This window comes from Sturnira hondurensis, unplaced genomic scaffold (assembly GCF_014824575.4).
Source record: "Sturnira hondurensis isolate 20B ecotype Veracruz unplaced genomic scaffold, ASM1482457v3 Scaffold0020884, whole genome shotgun sequence".
NCBI lineage: Eukaryota > Metazoa > Chordata > Mammalia > Chiroptera > Phyllostomidae > Sturnira > Sturnira hondurensis.
Window position 1 is genome coordinate 764,788 of NW_028093515.1, and position 15,797 is coordinate 780,584.

At 45.5% G+C, this 15,797-nt stretch overlaps 2 pseudogenes; one reads left to right on the top strand and one right to left on the bottom strand.

The window, feature by feature from the left end:
• Positions 1 to 1,978: 1,978 nt before the first annotated feature.
• LOC118976361 (septin-10-like) lies at positions 1,979 to 4,450 on the top strand (annotated as a pseudogene).
• Positions 4,451 to 9,279: 4,829 nt separating this feature from the next.
• LOC118976362 (nucleolar and spindle-associated protein 1-like) lies at positions 9,280 to 11,996 on the bottom strand (annotated as a pseudogene).
• Between the last annotated feature and the right edge of the window lie 3,801 nt (positions 11,997 to 15,797).

Here is a 15,797-nt window from a genome sequence, read left to right on the forward strand (position 1 = left end):
CTACTTCCTAGCTGTGTGATACTGAGCAAGGTCACTTACCCTTCCTGTGCCTCAGTTTCCACATCTGTAGAACTAAGAGAATTATAATAGTACCTACTTCCCAGGGTTGTGAGGCTTCAATGCACGGACCATAGACCAGTGCCAGGCACATAAGCATTGTTCTCAACCTTATTGTAGGGAGGGAGGAGCTGGATCCTTAGCTCCTACAGCCACCCTACCTGGCCAGCAAGTTGTCCCTTGGGAGCACCGACACACAGGTCCCGTGACATGGAAAAGCCCCAAGGACACAGTATTCCTGACATGCCGCCCTCACCTCCTCACCAGGCTCTCTGCCTCCGAAGGCTTGCGGTCCATTTCTCAGCAGTTGGAAGATGCTTTTTCTCACTCTCACCTCAGTGTCTGTCCACCTGCTCTTTTCTCTTTCCTCTGGAGGTCACTGTTTTTATTTTCTTGCAATCGTTCCAGTGTTTCTTTTTCCTTTAAAAGTTTTATTTTTAGAGAGAGGGGAAGGGAGAGAGAGAGAGAAATACCCATTGGCCGTTTCCCGCTGGCACCCTGACGGGAGACCGAACCCACAACCCGGGCATGTGACCTGACGGGGAATCCAACTGGTGACCTTTCGCTTTGCGGGATGGCACCCAACCTACTGAGCCACGCCGGTCATGGCTCCGGGATCTTTCATACCACAGCCCCCTCCACAGGCTTCCCTTGGCTGCAGAGCAGAAGCCAAGGTCCTCCCCACCCTGCTCTTCCCCATCACTGCTCCGTCTTGGTCCCTGCCCTCTCTTGCCTGTGCTGGCCACTCCATCTGTCAGGCTCTTCCCCTCCAGGACCCAGGGACGCCTTCCCTCTGCACAGACACTCTTCTCTGAGTTCCTCGTCTCACTTAGTTGTAGTCTCAGAGAGGTGCCATTGAGCCCCTCACGGAAGGCCCCGCACTCGGTCACTATCATGACACCCTGCTTTATTTTCTACACAGAATTTATCACATTCTACAATTATCATTTTGTCTCCTATCTACACTCCCTTACCTTTAGTATATTAACTCCTCACTTGCCTTGAGCATGGTGGCTATGTTCCTGATGTCTGCAACAGTACCTGGCACACAGCCCTAATGACAGTGCCCCCTGGTGGCCGCCGTACACGAACCCTCATGTAGAAGCGAGGTCTCAGCGCCCCCTCGTGGCTGTGAGAGTTGTTTTACTACTACACCCCAAAGGTCAGTTGCTCCAGGGGTGGTCAGCACACCATGAAAAGAGCAGGCTCTGAGGAAGCTACTACAAAGCACTCACTTATCTTTTAAAAAAAAAGACTTTATTTATTTATTTATTTATTTTTAGACAGAGGAGAATGGAGAGAGAGAAACATCGATTTATTGCTCCACTTACTTAGACATTCATTGGTTCTTATGTGACCACTGACCGGGAATCAAACCCACAAGTTTCGTGCATATTGTGACGATGCTCTAACCAACTGGGCTACCCAGACATGGATAAAGATACTTGATCTCTTAACCACAAAGGGCCTTGACAGTAAGGTGAACATTATACCAGTGATTGTCAAAGCTGATGAAATTTCTGAAACCTAATTACAGGAATATAAGTGAGTGAATCGTGAATCGATTCGTGAGTGAATCGGGCAGCAATGTTGTCCAGATACACCCATTCCCAGCAGGTGATGAAAGTGCTGTAACAATTAGTGCCTCAGTGAATGGCCACTGGCCACTTGCTGTTGTGGGAAGTACAGATGAGTAAAAAGTGGGAACAAGACGGTCAAGCTTGGGATGCTGTACAACTGGGAAATGAAAACCACCGTGACTTTGTAAAGCTCCAGGAAATGCTCATTTGTACTGTCACCCTCTGGTCTTCGGTGCCAATTCAATGCCAGCAGGAATCCTCAACTTGGGGTGCAGGGAAGAAGGAAGCTTGACTCAGTGCAAAGCAGCTCAGTTGTGATACAGCACTGTTCTGAAAACAGCATGGCTGTGGAATGGCTCAATCGTGATACGGCATCGCTGTGAAAACAACACAGCTGTGAGCTCGCCCCGGGGGCCAGGCCCTTCTCCAGCTACACAGCGCTCTGCTGGTTTGCTTTGCCCTGCTCCGGTCTGCTCCAAAGAGACAGCTGGTGTTTCAGCTTGGGGGGCAAGGGGTTGTAAGGTTGGGGGGAGGATGAAGGGGAGGCAGTAGAGATAACAGCCTTTGGTCGAAAGGGAAAGTGTGCTCTCAGAGCCAGAGGGGAACTGACCTATGTAGAAAAAAGTCCGCCCCCCCATCCCTGATTGGTCTGTCCTCATACAAATGAAGACTGCAAATCCTCAAAGTTTGTTTGCTCCAGAAGGCACTGTCTTGATTGGTCAGAATAGAGTTGCTCTGATTGGCTGATTGGTTGGTGAAGAAGATGGTGGGGGTGTGGATACAGCTACATAGTTCTGATTGGATGGGGAATGCCTCAGTCCTATTGGTTGAAACAGGATTCCAGGAACTCCTATATTATAAGGGCTGGCTCAGATGGCAGAAACACAGTGCAGGCGGTCAGTGCAGGCTTCTCTCTGAAGTGCAATTTGCACGAGAGGCCCCTTTGTAGAAATGGATGTTAGGCTCTGTTTTTCAAAAATTTGAGGTGTTGGCCACCAGGAACCCTTCTTAGTAGGTATGTTCTCTCAGGGCCTCACAGTGGGGCATCTGTGAGGACTAGGCACTATGAACTTTAAACATTACAAAATAGAGGAAATGGGTTTTACTGATGTGGGCCCAGAGGACAAGCTTCTCAGTCTTTTTTAATTTTTTAATCCTCACCTGAGGATATGTTTATTGCTTTTGGGCGGGGGGGGGGGTGGGCGGGGGGGGGGGTGGGGAGTGGAGAGAAAGAAACGAACATCAATCTGGGTTGAGATTCTGGGTGTGACATCCCCGTCACACCCTGACCAGGGACTCAACTCGCAACCCAGGCACGTGCTGTGGCAGAGAATCGAACCCACAACATTTTGATGTACAGGACCATGCTCCAACCAACTGAGCCACCCGCCCAGGGCAAGCTGCTCAATCTTTAAGAGACCCGCAAAGCCAAAGATGTGAATTTTCTCTCTCACACACACAGAGATGAGGGAGGTCCTGTGAGGACACAGCAAGGAGGTGGTCCTCTAGAGCCGGGAAGAAAGGACGCACCAGAAACCAGCTCCCATGGTGGCTTGATCTTTGATGTTTAGCCTCCAAAACTGTGAGAAAATATATTTCTATTGTGTAAGCCAAGAACAAAAACAAAAGACACGGATTTTACCGTGAATGTCAGAGGAGGGAGAAGAAATGAAGCAGATGTGTGTGCAGTGAGTAAAGAAGAAAACATCCACACTCGAAGAGAGCTACGGGCTGAGTCTGGGCACCCAGAAAGAGTCCACCAGGAAGAAAGAATGAACCTGGAAGGAAAGAGAAGACTTTGGGAGGAAGAAATAATCTCTTTCTCTAGAAAGAAAGCTACCAGAACCAGATCTTCATGGCAACGGGAGGCAACCTGAGGAAGGGCAAGGACTGTAAGAACTCCAATTTTATGTAAAACAAAGTTTCCAGATCACAGACGGTCATCACAGGCAAAGGATATAAAAGTGCTAGAAGTCCAGTGTGAATTTCTTGCTGTTTGTATTTATTTGCTCCCTTGTTCTGTATCTGGCAAACGGCCACAGAAATTGCCATTTATAAAACACTTCTAAGTAGAAGGGCCGTACATGACCCAGAGTGGGTGATGGCATTTATATAGTCACTGTTGTTTTGTGCTTCTTGAGTGGCTAGTTTGTCACGACTCTGCATGGTTTCCCGGCCGCCCTCTTCCTGTCGCTGGGCGGTGTGTTATACCCTAGCACTCGCAGGACTCGTCTCGTGTGGCTGTCAGATTGCATTTGTGTTCCAAGATGAACCTTGCTTTCTGTATACTAAAGGTAAATTTGGGGGGGTATACTTTAAAAAGGCACTGTATTCCTGAAACTCTAAGCTTTCTATAGTTTTTTAGAACTTAAAGAAAAGGTTTTTAAGGTTTATTTTATTCTCATTCAAGAGGGGGGAAGGGAGAGACAGACAGACAGACAGAAACTGTGATGTGACAGAAACAGCAATCATTTGCCTCCTGCGTGCTCCCCAAGTGGGGGTCAGTCCTGCAACCAGGGGATGTGACTAAGAATCGAACAGGTGACCTTTCTGTTTCCAGATGGTTCTCCAACCCACTGAGCCATGCTGGCCAGGGCAGAACTTTAACATTTTTGATGTAATTATCCAACTAGTAACTAGTAAGCTTTCGTACCAAATTTTATATAACGTGATGGCCTTTCATACTTCAGTACACCTTATTGTGGCTGATATATTATAATGATGAAACAAAATTTGTCTAAAAGTAAAAACATTTAGGTATATAAACCCTTTCTCTAGTGATAAGTACCTTTGAACCTGGGTATTATCACGGTATTTTCATTAGGCTGTGTTATATCCTTGTTGATAAAATTCTCTCTTCCAGAGAAAAAATAAGATTGAATTATCTTATTAAACATATATATGTATATATGTGTGTGTATATATATATATATATTTTTTTAATATTTTATTTATTTATTTTTTAGACAGAGGGGGAGGGAGGAGAAAGGGAGGGAGAGAAGCATCAGTGTGTGGTTGTCTCTCATGTGCCCCCGACTGGGGATCTGGCCCACAACCCAGGCATGTGCCCTGACTGGGAATTGAACCTTTAACCTTTTGGTTCACAGGCCAGCACTCAATCCACTGAGCCACACCAGACAGGGTTAAACATATTTTTGAAGAAAATAACTATGAACATCTGAATATTAAAGATATAAACATTTAGATAATTCATATTTTAAGGGATATTTGAATTCAGTGCCTCAGTATCCTCAGAACAATTAATTTTTTTATTAATAGTCATAGGTGTATATATTTTCATTTTGTGTACTTGACTATTCTAAGTGAAGCTGATGTTTATCCTTTTTAAAAAATTTAACCTTTATTGTATTCTTCCATGACCATTTAGTCCCCTTATACCACCCTCTCCCCAGACATTTACTCTTCACAAATAAAATGTATCTACATATCTATTTACTAAAATGTGCTTAAATTACTTTAAGTTTTCTTTTTACAAACTGTCATCTTAGGATATGCTTTTATGAAAATTAGTTCATTTAACTATATGTTCGAATTATTTCGTATTTTTTAATGTTTTATTATTTATTTATTTTTTAAAAAGATTTTTAAAAATTTTATTTATTTATTTATCTTTAGAGAGGAAAGGAAGGAGAGAAGGAGAGAAATATCAACCCTCTCGTGAGGGCCCCTGCTGGGAACTGGCCTGCAACCCAGGCATGTGCCCTGACTGGGAATCGAACCGCGATCATGTGGTTCCCAGGCCCGTGCTCAGTCCATTGAGCTACACCAGCCAGGGCTGTTTTGTATTTTTTTAAGCAACAAAATGTTTAACTCAGCGTGTGTCAGGTTCTGAACAGTGTTTTTTTCCATGAAGTTGTGTAAGTGCAAATAAAACCTTCCATTTTGTAGCACACACAAAAGAAAGAAATGGAAATATGTTTGTCTTGTCCTGAAGGCTCACCAGTAAAGCAAGTTCCAGGAAAAATGTTTAAAAGTACATTTTGCTTGAGATAATAGAAAAAGATAGCTAGTTAAGAACAAAACAACGATAGTTTTAAATAACATCGATAGTCACGAAATGTTTAGTTTCTGCTTTTTGCTTTAAAGGTGACATCACTGTTGCTCAGTTATGAAATGTTTTCCAGAATCTTGGTTCCTCAACCTGTTTAGGTCACCCGACCACAGTGACAAAGACACCAGACAAGAGGAGGTCAGCAACGTAATTAACCAGACTAAGAAAAAACAGTGTAAGTTGCACAAAAACTAACCAATTAGTTTCATCCTTGGCCCCTAATCTCTAAACCTCAATTTCTGTCTTAAAAAAAAAACAAATCCTTGATTAAAAATCTTTGGGAGGCAGCTCACCCAGGGCATTCCTGTCCGGGCTGCAGCAGTCGGGGACAGGGGGACGGGAGGCAAGAGAGCCCAGTGGGGGCGCCCTCCCGGGGCACTGCCACCCCAGCGGACCACCGAGCCCTCCAGAGTAACAGCTCAGTGCCCAGTGGCCCCCGCGGTGGGCTGTGTGCTGGGGCCTTGCTTCCCCATCACCCTTGTCTGGGCGGTGATATACGTCCAGAAGGAAAAGCGGGTGGACCCGCTTCACCAGCACCTGCTCCCCACCTGCAGCCATCACCCACTGAGGAGGTGCAGGAGGTGCTCCGGCTGAGCCGGAGCTGCTCTCTGACCTGGGCGACCTAAAGGTTTGGCAAGGCTGACAGGTGCTACGGACCCCCTTGCCCCGATCCTCAGAACCATGGGGTCCTGCACGGCCCCCACTCCCGCTTGCTCTCACCCAGCTCTCACGGAGGGCACTGGGTCTCCATGCCTTCTCCCACCCATCACTGCCCCTCAGGCCTTTGGTTCTTTGTTGGCTGAGTCTCCGGTTCTCCCAGACACTGTTGGGAGCTTTGTCCTTCTGGGGCCCTTTCCGTGGGCCTCATATTTCTTTAACCCCACCTGACTTGGCTTTGCAATTCTTTTCATGGTGACAGGGCCTGATGTCTGATATTCGCTGTGTATATTTTATAAATAAACGTTAAACAAACAAACAGCCTTTGGGCAACTCCAATTTTGAGCACTAGCTTCTGTTCTTCGGGGTGGAGCCATTCCAATAAAACAGTGTATCTTTCTGCGCTGTCCCGCCGCGTCAGTTTGCGTGGATTTGCTCTGCGCATGCGCAGGACGCTCTTTCAGTTCTGTAACATTTCTGATGACAAATCTGGTGTCATTGTCTTTATTCCTCTGTCTTTTTCTCTGGCTGCTTTCAAGTGTTTTATCTCTTGCTTTGTTTTGTAAAAGGAGTTTTATGGTTTTTTTTTACTGGTTTTGAACAGTTTATTTTGCAATTTGGTATAATTTTTGTTCATGTTTTCTGTGCTTAAGTTTTGTTAACTCCTTAGATCTGTGGACTTACTGTTTTCATCCAATTTGACATTTTTGCCATCACTTCTTCAAATATTTTTGTGTTCCTTTCCTTTTTTTTTGAGTTCTCATATTAACCCTATATGAGGCTGCTTAAAATTGTCCCCANACAAATCTGGTGTCATTGTCTTTATTCCTCTGTCTTTTTCTCTGGCTGTTTTCAAGTGTTTTATCTCTTGCTTTGTTTTGTAAAAGGAGTTTTTTTTTTTTTTTTTTTACTGGTTTTGAACAGTTTATTTTGCAATTTGGTATAATTTTTGTTTATGTTTTCTGTGCTTAAGTTTTGTTAACTCCTTAGATCTGTGGACTTACTGTTTTCATCCAATTTGACATTTTTGCCATCACTTCTTCAAATATTTTTGTGTTCCTTTCCTTTTTTTTTGAGTTCTCATATTAACCCTATATGAGGCTGCTTAAAATTGTCCCCAACGCAGCGTTGCTCACTGCTTTTTCCTGTATGTTTCACTTTGGACAGTTTCTACTGCTGTGTGTTGCAGGTTCAGTAATCTCTTTATCTACAGTGTGAAACTTCATCCAGACTATTTTTCCCTATGTCCTCGGTCATTTTTATCTCTAGACATTCAGTTTGGAACTTTAAAAAATATCTTCCACATTTCTAGTTAACTTTTTGAACATATGGAACACAGATGTGATTACTGTTTTAATGCCCTTCTTGATAATTCTAATGTCCATGTCAGTTTTGGGTCAGTTTCAGTTGTTGGCTAGTTTCATTATCAGTTGTGTTTTCCTGCCTCTTTGACTTTGAATGCCTGGTGATCTTTGATTTTAATGGTTGGATGCTGCATAGTTCTGTATCCTAATAAATCTGTTGAGGTTGGTTCTCGGTTGTTAATTTACGTGGAAGCAGTTTTGGAGCAGAAGACAGCATAGGAAGACCTCTGAGACCGAAATACTGTTACGAGCCAGCCTTTAGCACCCTGGTTGCCAGGAAACGCCTTTTACCAATTAGGTAGAATAAGTAGTAAACCGAGGCAGGGAGGAGAAAGGAGACAAGTCTCACGCACTAACTCGCAGTCCTGAGCCTGGTCTGATAATATTGCCAGCTGTTCCAACATCACAACACTATGTTAGCAAGAAAGAAGGGAGTCCTTGGAATTCTATGTAGCATTTCCACCATCTGGGAAAGAAAGCCTTGGAACTGCTTTAATCCCAGAGCTTGGAATGCGAGAGAGGGTCCCCGGTGCCCAAAAAGGAGCCCATAAAACAACTTTGGTTAATTGCCTACCCCTGGTCACGATCTGTTTTACGAGGGAGTCCCTGATGCTTATAGAAAGAGCCCGTGAATAACTCTGGGAAGTGCCCCAATTTTAATCAACTGTCTCCTGTCACGGATTTGTTTTACAAGATGAACAAATGGGGTCTGGAGCAAGATAAGGATTCAGGCTAACAGACCCCCACGCATACCTGAGTTTGGGTAGTCACATTCCCCCAGGAAGCTGGCACCACATTTACCCATTAATCAATATGTAACTTTGTCCCCTCCTATTCCACCAACTGTGTAAGACCTGAGAACAAAGGACTTGTTCACTCTCTTCTTCGGGGGCTTGGGGTGCACTTGGCTCTCGGGCCACTGGGCCTCTGGCCACCCTGATCTTCAGCCACTCTTGCTTTTGTCTCCCTGCTTTGCCCTGAAACTTCGCCTTTTACCCCCTACTCTACCCAGTCCTGTTCTCTTCCATGGGAGCAGGCCACTGATAAACTGATTACACGCTATTAGATGTGCTGATATGTAATTCTTTACATGCGTCAGCAAGAAGAACCAGGTCTCTCCCATGAACTGATTGATGCTTTTGGTTTTGCATTTATGTTTTTAGGTGGGTCCTGAGCAGCACTCCTTCCAGAGCTAATTGTTGCCTACAGGGAACAAGGTCTTTGAGGCAAGGCCTTCTTGCCCAAAAGGCCCCATGAAGGAGAAATCTTTCTGGTCTGGCTGGTGGGGACAGGCACTGTTCTCATCCTTTAAGATGGCCCTTATCCCTCAACCCAGGTGGCTTCCTCACAGGTACGTGTTGGCCGGCACCCTGCTGGATACTCAAGGGCCCTCTGCAGATCTCTGGGCTCTTCCCGTGCAGTTGTCTCCTCTCCAGGTCTCAGCCCTGCAAACTCTCGCCCCCTTGCTCTCCACAGACTCTCAGCTCTGCCTTTCCTGAACTCAGGGAGTCAGTGGGACTTGTTGTTGGGGAAGGAAATCTCTTTCCCTCTACCTTTCCAGATTCTCCAGCTGGTAAATCAGACGCACAAAGACAGATTGACAAGAGAAAAACAAACGGGCTTGGTAACGCGCATCATGAATACACACGGGAGAACTCAGCGGTGAGAAACTCAAAGGCGCACTTAGAACTCAGGTGCACATAGCATCTTAACAGAAGAATAAAACCTTCGAGAAGTGAGAAGACAAGGGAAAGGGACTTTGAGTTTTTAGTGCAGCAAATTGTGGTAAGCTAAATATATATGGGGGGAAGTGATGGAATAAAGGGGTTAACAATAAGGTTTGTGGAGTAGGTTCCTCTGGTGGGATAAGAGTCTCCAGTTGTCTGGTGACCAACTTCTGTCATTCCTGGTAGAGATGAGTGTTGGAGACACTCATCTTTACAAATGCATCCTGCTTATAGGCAAATTGGGGAGGGCAGATAGGTCTCCTTGCATCTGCTTCTCCTCAACTGCCTTTAGCTCAAAATGACCCTGTGTCACAGTGGAGTATTTCCGGGTGGCATATTCTGCCAGACCCCCACTGGGTTCCCCTCCCTGCCTCTCACCCCTGACCGCAGTCTCTAGGCAGTACCTGGACAATCAGAAAGCTCACTTCATTGGTTTGCCATTCCCAGGGGTCACTTTCCTTGATTGCCTGATATTGTGTGTATCTCCCAAACCATATTTTATACATTTCGTCTGTTTCTGTTGTCCCACTTGTCTCAGGCGGGAAGACAAATCCAGTTCCACCTTGGCCAGAAGCGGAAGTCTCTGTAGAACTTCCTTTATTTCTATTTTGTTTTTTCTACCACCATGAAAAAAGTGCATTTATGGAAATCCAAAGCAATACAAAACTCAGAAGCTCCACTTAGGTGAAACACACATGGATGTGATACTGAGCAACTCTAGTTTTTCCATAAATTGAATAAAATTGAAGTTTGGCAGCACAGTCATTCTTAAAAGCAGCAATCCTCAAATTTCAGTATAGCCTCATGTATGGTTAAATAAGGAAGGCTAGAGTGAGCTCTAGAGTTTTGTTCTTAAGAACATGTTGAGTGAGCCTGGCTGGTGTGGCTCAGTGGGTTGAGCACCTGCCTGTGAACCAAAGGGTCACCAGTTCAATTCCCAGTCAGGGCACGTGCCTGGGTTGCAGGCCAGGTTCCCAACTGGGGGCACACTACAGGCAGCCATACATTGATGTGTTTCTCTCTCTATTTCTCCTTCCCTTCCCCCCTTTCTCAAAATAAATACATACAAAACCTAAGATAATACTCTTGGAAAAAAGAGTACATTGAGGGAGATGGCAATTACATGAAGTGATCTGAACGAAGGTGCATAAGTTTAAAAAAAACCCACTTCGCATGGTTAAAATATTGGTGCGGGACCCAACTCACATGGTCTACAGTTTCACTAAGATGACTAGATTTGCTAGATGATGAGGTGGTGGCTACCATCAGGTAAATGCTTTTGCTTAGAAGAAGATTGCAATTCTCTTAATATCTGAGTCAGCAGGGGGAAGCTGACATTAAAAATCTAGGTCAAGAATCTTTAGGATGGGGGAGGAGTCTATAGGATGGGTCTCATTAGAAAGTGGATGGATAGGGGCTTTGGTTAAAACCATTTCGAAGAATTTGTGAGCTTTAAGGTAGTAACATCTTTTCAGAGATTGTATCATGTAAAGAACCCACCGACACTATATAGTATGAACAAGATCTTTTGACCGAAGTAGGAAAAATAGCATAAAAATATTTACAAAAAAGTTCAGAATAAAGCAATTTTTACAGGATGTGAAACTATTCACCTGCACCCATGACGAGGCTTGAGTTACCAAAACCTGGGCTTTCTTCTTTGATTCTTGTTCATGTTTCTTCCATCGCTCCTCCCTGGTCTAGAGATGAGGTTGCTTGTCAGTTTTCTCGTGGAAGCCAATGCTGTCTACAGGCTCCTTCAGAGATTTATTTGTCCCCATGGTTTCAGTTCTCTTTTGTGAGGCTCATAGTTGAGGGTATGAGACAAACTTAACTGGAGACCGAACACTCACTTCCTACTGGACACGGGAGTCTGGGCTGCTTCAGCTGTCGACTTGCGGGGGTAATAACTACCGCAGAACCTCGCTTTGTGGCCTTGAACTTGTTGGTCCCAGTCACAGCCCGGCCTTTTTGGGGTGTTCCTAGATGTGGTCACATGTGGAGACTTTCTGGCCAGAGTCTTGGTCAATACTTATACTTATTATCTTTTTTTTAAAAGATTTTATTTATCTTTAGAGAGAGTGGGGAGAGAGGGAGAGAAGCATCAATGTGAGAGAGAAACATCAATTGGTTGCCTCTTGCCGGTGCCCTGACGAGGTACCAAACCAAAATCTAGGCATGTGTCCTGAGCGGGAATGGAACCAGAGACCTTGCGCTTCGTGTTGGCCCAACCAACCGAGCTACGCCAGTCAGGGCTATAGTCATTATCTTTAGTAGCCGCTGGAAACTTGATGCTTATTTAATTGCACGGTGAGTGGAGCTCATGATGGACCCTTCACACAGAAGGTGCACCGAGCGGCAGCGTCCTGGGCCCTGCCTTGCGAGTGCCACTGGCTTGTGGGACACAAGCCGTAGAGACTTCTTGGAGACCAACTGGAGTTGCTGCCCTTCCTTACGGACAGACTGCTTCTTCAGTTCATTAAATAAATTGTCCAAAATGTTTCTCTTTTCTCTTCATATATTGACCAATGGGCTCCATTTTTTTTTATCCTCACCTGAGGACATGCTCGCTGATCCTTGAGAGAGGGGTAAGGAGGGGACGAGAGGGGGGAAACATTGATGTGAGAGAGAAACATCAATTGACTGCTTCTTGCATGTGCCTCAGCGGGGGGCCGAACCTGCAGCCCAGGCAAGAGCCCTGGCCTGGAATTGAACCCACAACCCTTTGGCTTACCGGACAATGCTCCAACCCACTGAGCCACATCAGCCAGGGCTGGACTCCGTTTTCTTAAAATAAGCCTCATGAAGCTTCTTAAAGTTTGGAATTGTGCTTGCAGTTGTTTTATTTTTTTGCAGATGTGGCAAACCCATCTGTATCTATAGACTCCTCTTTTCTGGAAGGTACCTTTGAATCCTCATGACCACTTACTCGCTTTTTCCTGAGGACACGGCATTCTCATATCTTTCGCTCTCGTCTGGTGGAGAAGGGACTGTGGCAACAGTTCTGAAAGCCTGCTTTTCCTGCTTTTCCTGCTTCTGGAACTCAGTGGGATCACTCGTTTTTTGTTTTTTTTCTTCTCTGAATGACCCTTCTGGGAGTCAGGATTCCCTGGGACAGTCCTGTGCCTTCCCCTCCTCAGCCCTCGGGTTTGAACTGGGCAGAGACGCTTAGCAGGTGCCTGCTGGTCGTTTGTTACCAGAATGGCCACAGGGAGCCACTCTGACCCAGTTAGCGGGATTTGGAATTCTCAGGTGGTTTACTTGCCCCTGGGGATATTTTAATTTCCCCTCTCAGTCTGTCATCCCGCTATGAGATCCACTTCCAATATGTGGGGGACCTTCAGACAACTCTTGAGGTCCCTTTTGTGGAAATTTCAGACTCAGGTACACTTTCTTAAAGCTCTGGAAAAGTTGGATAGAATAATACCCCAGTGTCCTTTTGTGATTTGGAAGAGTCATTTTATAATAAGGTCATCTTGGTGCCCCTCTTGGTGGTTTATGGGGCCAGAAACCATTTTACTAGGAAGACACCTCCTTTGCCCCAGACCTGAAGGCTTACAGGCAGGTGAGGGTCTCCGTAGATGGAGAATACAGGGATGGAAACGTACTCAGCCTACCTGGATAGAGCAGTGGGCCTGGGGTCGTCAGGATCGTAGACAATTGCTCAAGGATGCTGGACTGGTTCCCTCCCAACAATTCTTTGCAGCCTGGACACTCAGCAGGGCCATGAATTATGCAAATGGTGTCCAGGGAACACAAAACCTCTGAATTAAACATAGAAAAAGAAACAAACTAGACTGTGGTGATCCTCTTAAGTCTTTTAGATTTGTGTCAGCTGACACTCTCTAGGATTTCTTTCACCAGAGACATCTAGAAGGTCCGTGGGATCCCGGGGGTCACCCTGTGGCCCACTAGGAAGGCTCCTGAGGCAAGCAAAGAGAGATGACTCTAGATTGCAAAGGAATATTTTTGTGTTTTTTTTTTCCTTCTCTTTAGGATCAACGCAGTAGAGATGGGAGCCATACCTTCCACCCCTTCCAAATCACCATTGGGTTGCATTCTTAGCAATTGGGATAAATTTGGCCCTAAACATTTAAAAAGGAAGAGATTAGTTTTCTGTTGTAACACGTTTGGCCCTGATATAAGTTAGGGGATGGAGAGATATGGCCTGAGAATGGGAGTGGGAATTATAACACTACCCTACAGTTGGATCTGTTCTACCGGAGGGAAGGCAAATGGTCTGAAATTCCTTACATGAAGGAACTTATGGCTTTACACGGAGATCCCTCATTTTGCTCCGGCTCCACACTGACAGAATATATAGGTCCAAGTGTTGATCAATGAGAAGATACCCTCCTTATTCCCCACCTGTCTCTCAAGGGAGATCAAGGGGACCCCAGGGTTCCAGAGTCTCTGCCCCTACCTTAGAGGGATCAGCCTTTCCACTGCCTTATGCTGCTATGGACAACCTAAAGCCACAAGCTGAGGAAAAGCTCAGCCCCGCAGGACATACTGAGTGGCGCTTCTCATCTCCCAACTACTCCTACACTGCTACCCTTAAGGGAGGCAGCAGGCCCCGAAGGTGCTGTGAGGGTGCGAGTGTCCTTCTCTGTAACTGATTTACAACAATATTAAGACAGGCTAGGGAGTTTTTCAGAGGACGCTTCACGTTTCACTAGTAATTTCCAGGCTTGTACGTTAGCCTTTAGTACGTCCTGGAGGGATGTGCACAGAATTCTGACCACCTGCTGATCCCCAGAGGGCAAACAGCGGCTCTGGGAGGAGGCCTGCAAACACGCAGACCGGCCGCACACCTGGCAACTAACCAGCTACTTCTACATCACTCCACAGAATCTTGTGTTTACACGTGGCCTTGCAAAACATGTATGATGTGCTGCGCGCCTATACTTTTGATGTATATAATTGGAGTTATTTGTTGTACCCCACTCTATTTCTTACTTCGGTTCCTCAGCCCCGTAGTTTACAGGTCTGTCCACGTTGTGCTGTGCATGTCTCGTCCCACCTTCTCACTGGCTGCACAGGACTCCCGGTGTGTTTTCCCCGCAGTTCACCAGCCCAGGTCTCCTAGGGCGGAACCCGGGGGCAGCCAGGCTGCCTCCCGCTGCCATTGCCACGAGTGATGCTCGGTGAAAACTGCCGGCACCTCCCCTTACAGACTCCCGCCAACATTTCTAGGGGATGCGGTCCAGGAGCATCACTTCTGTGTCGGAGACTCTGTGTAACCTGAGTCTGCAGGGCAGGGAGTGCACATTGCCCTCTAGAGTGGCCCCACCAGGCCACGCTCCTACCCACAGGGCATGGGTCCACCCTACCCAGGGTTCCTGGGTCCACACACACTTTATGCAGCTTCCTGACTTTCGTCATTCGACTAGGTGCAAAGTGATATCTCATTGCTTTTCCCCCATATTTTATTAAGAAAAACTTCAACCACACAGAAACGTTGGAAGAAATGTTATGGTAAACACTCACATCTGTTGTCTTAACTTCCATTTTTCTTTTACTGATTTCAGAGAGAGAGAAACATCAATTTGTTGTTCCACTAATCTGTACATTCATTGGTTGACTCTTGTCTATGCCCTGACTGGGGACCGACCCTGCAACCTTGGTGCATCAGGATGATGTTCTAACGAAATGAGGTCCTTGGCCAAGGCTTAACTTCCATTTTTTTTGAGTCCTTATGATTTTTGCACACATTTTTATATGCTTGTTAGTTTTTTGGGTCTCCTGACATTTAAACATTCATATCTTTTGCTCAGTCTTTTTCTTTTTTGGAGGTGTCTGTCTTGTTCATTTGTAAAGGTTCTTTGAATATTCTTGATATTAATCCTTTGTCGGTTTCAGACATGGCAAGTAGCTCCTTTCATTCAACTGTATAATAATTTTGTCCGTGGTTCCTTCGTTGAACTGAATCCTTTATTTTATCTATTTACTTTGGAATTTTCAAGCCGACACACAGCAAAGAGACAGCACAACGATCCCCTGCTTAGCTGCTTCCCAGTTTCAACAGTGATCAATGTGTAGCCAGTCTTATTTCAATTATTCTCCTTCACGCTTTTTTTTTTTCTGGAACATTTTCTTAAAAAAAGATTTTATTTATTTATTTTTAGAGAGAGGAGAAAGGAGGGAGAAAGAGAGGGAGAGGAACACTGATGTGGGAGAGAAATACCAGTTGTCACAAACCCCCAACTGGGGACCTGGCCTGCCACCCAGGCATGTGCCCTGACCAGGAATTGAACCAGGGACCCTTTGGTTCTCAGGCTGGTGCTCAATCCACTGAGCCACAGCAGTCAGGGCTGGACCACTCTCATTTTTAACATTT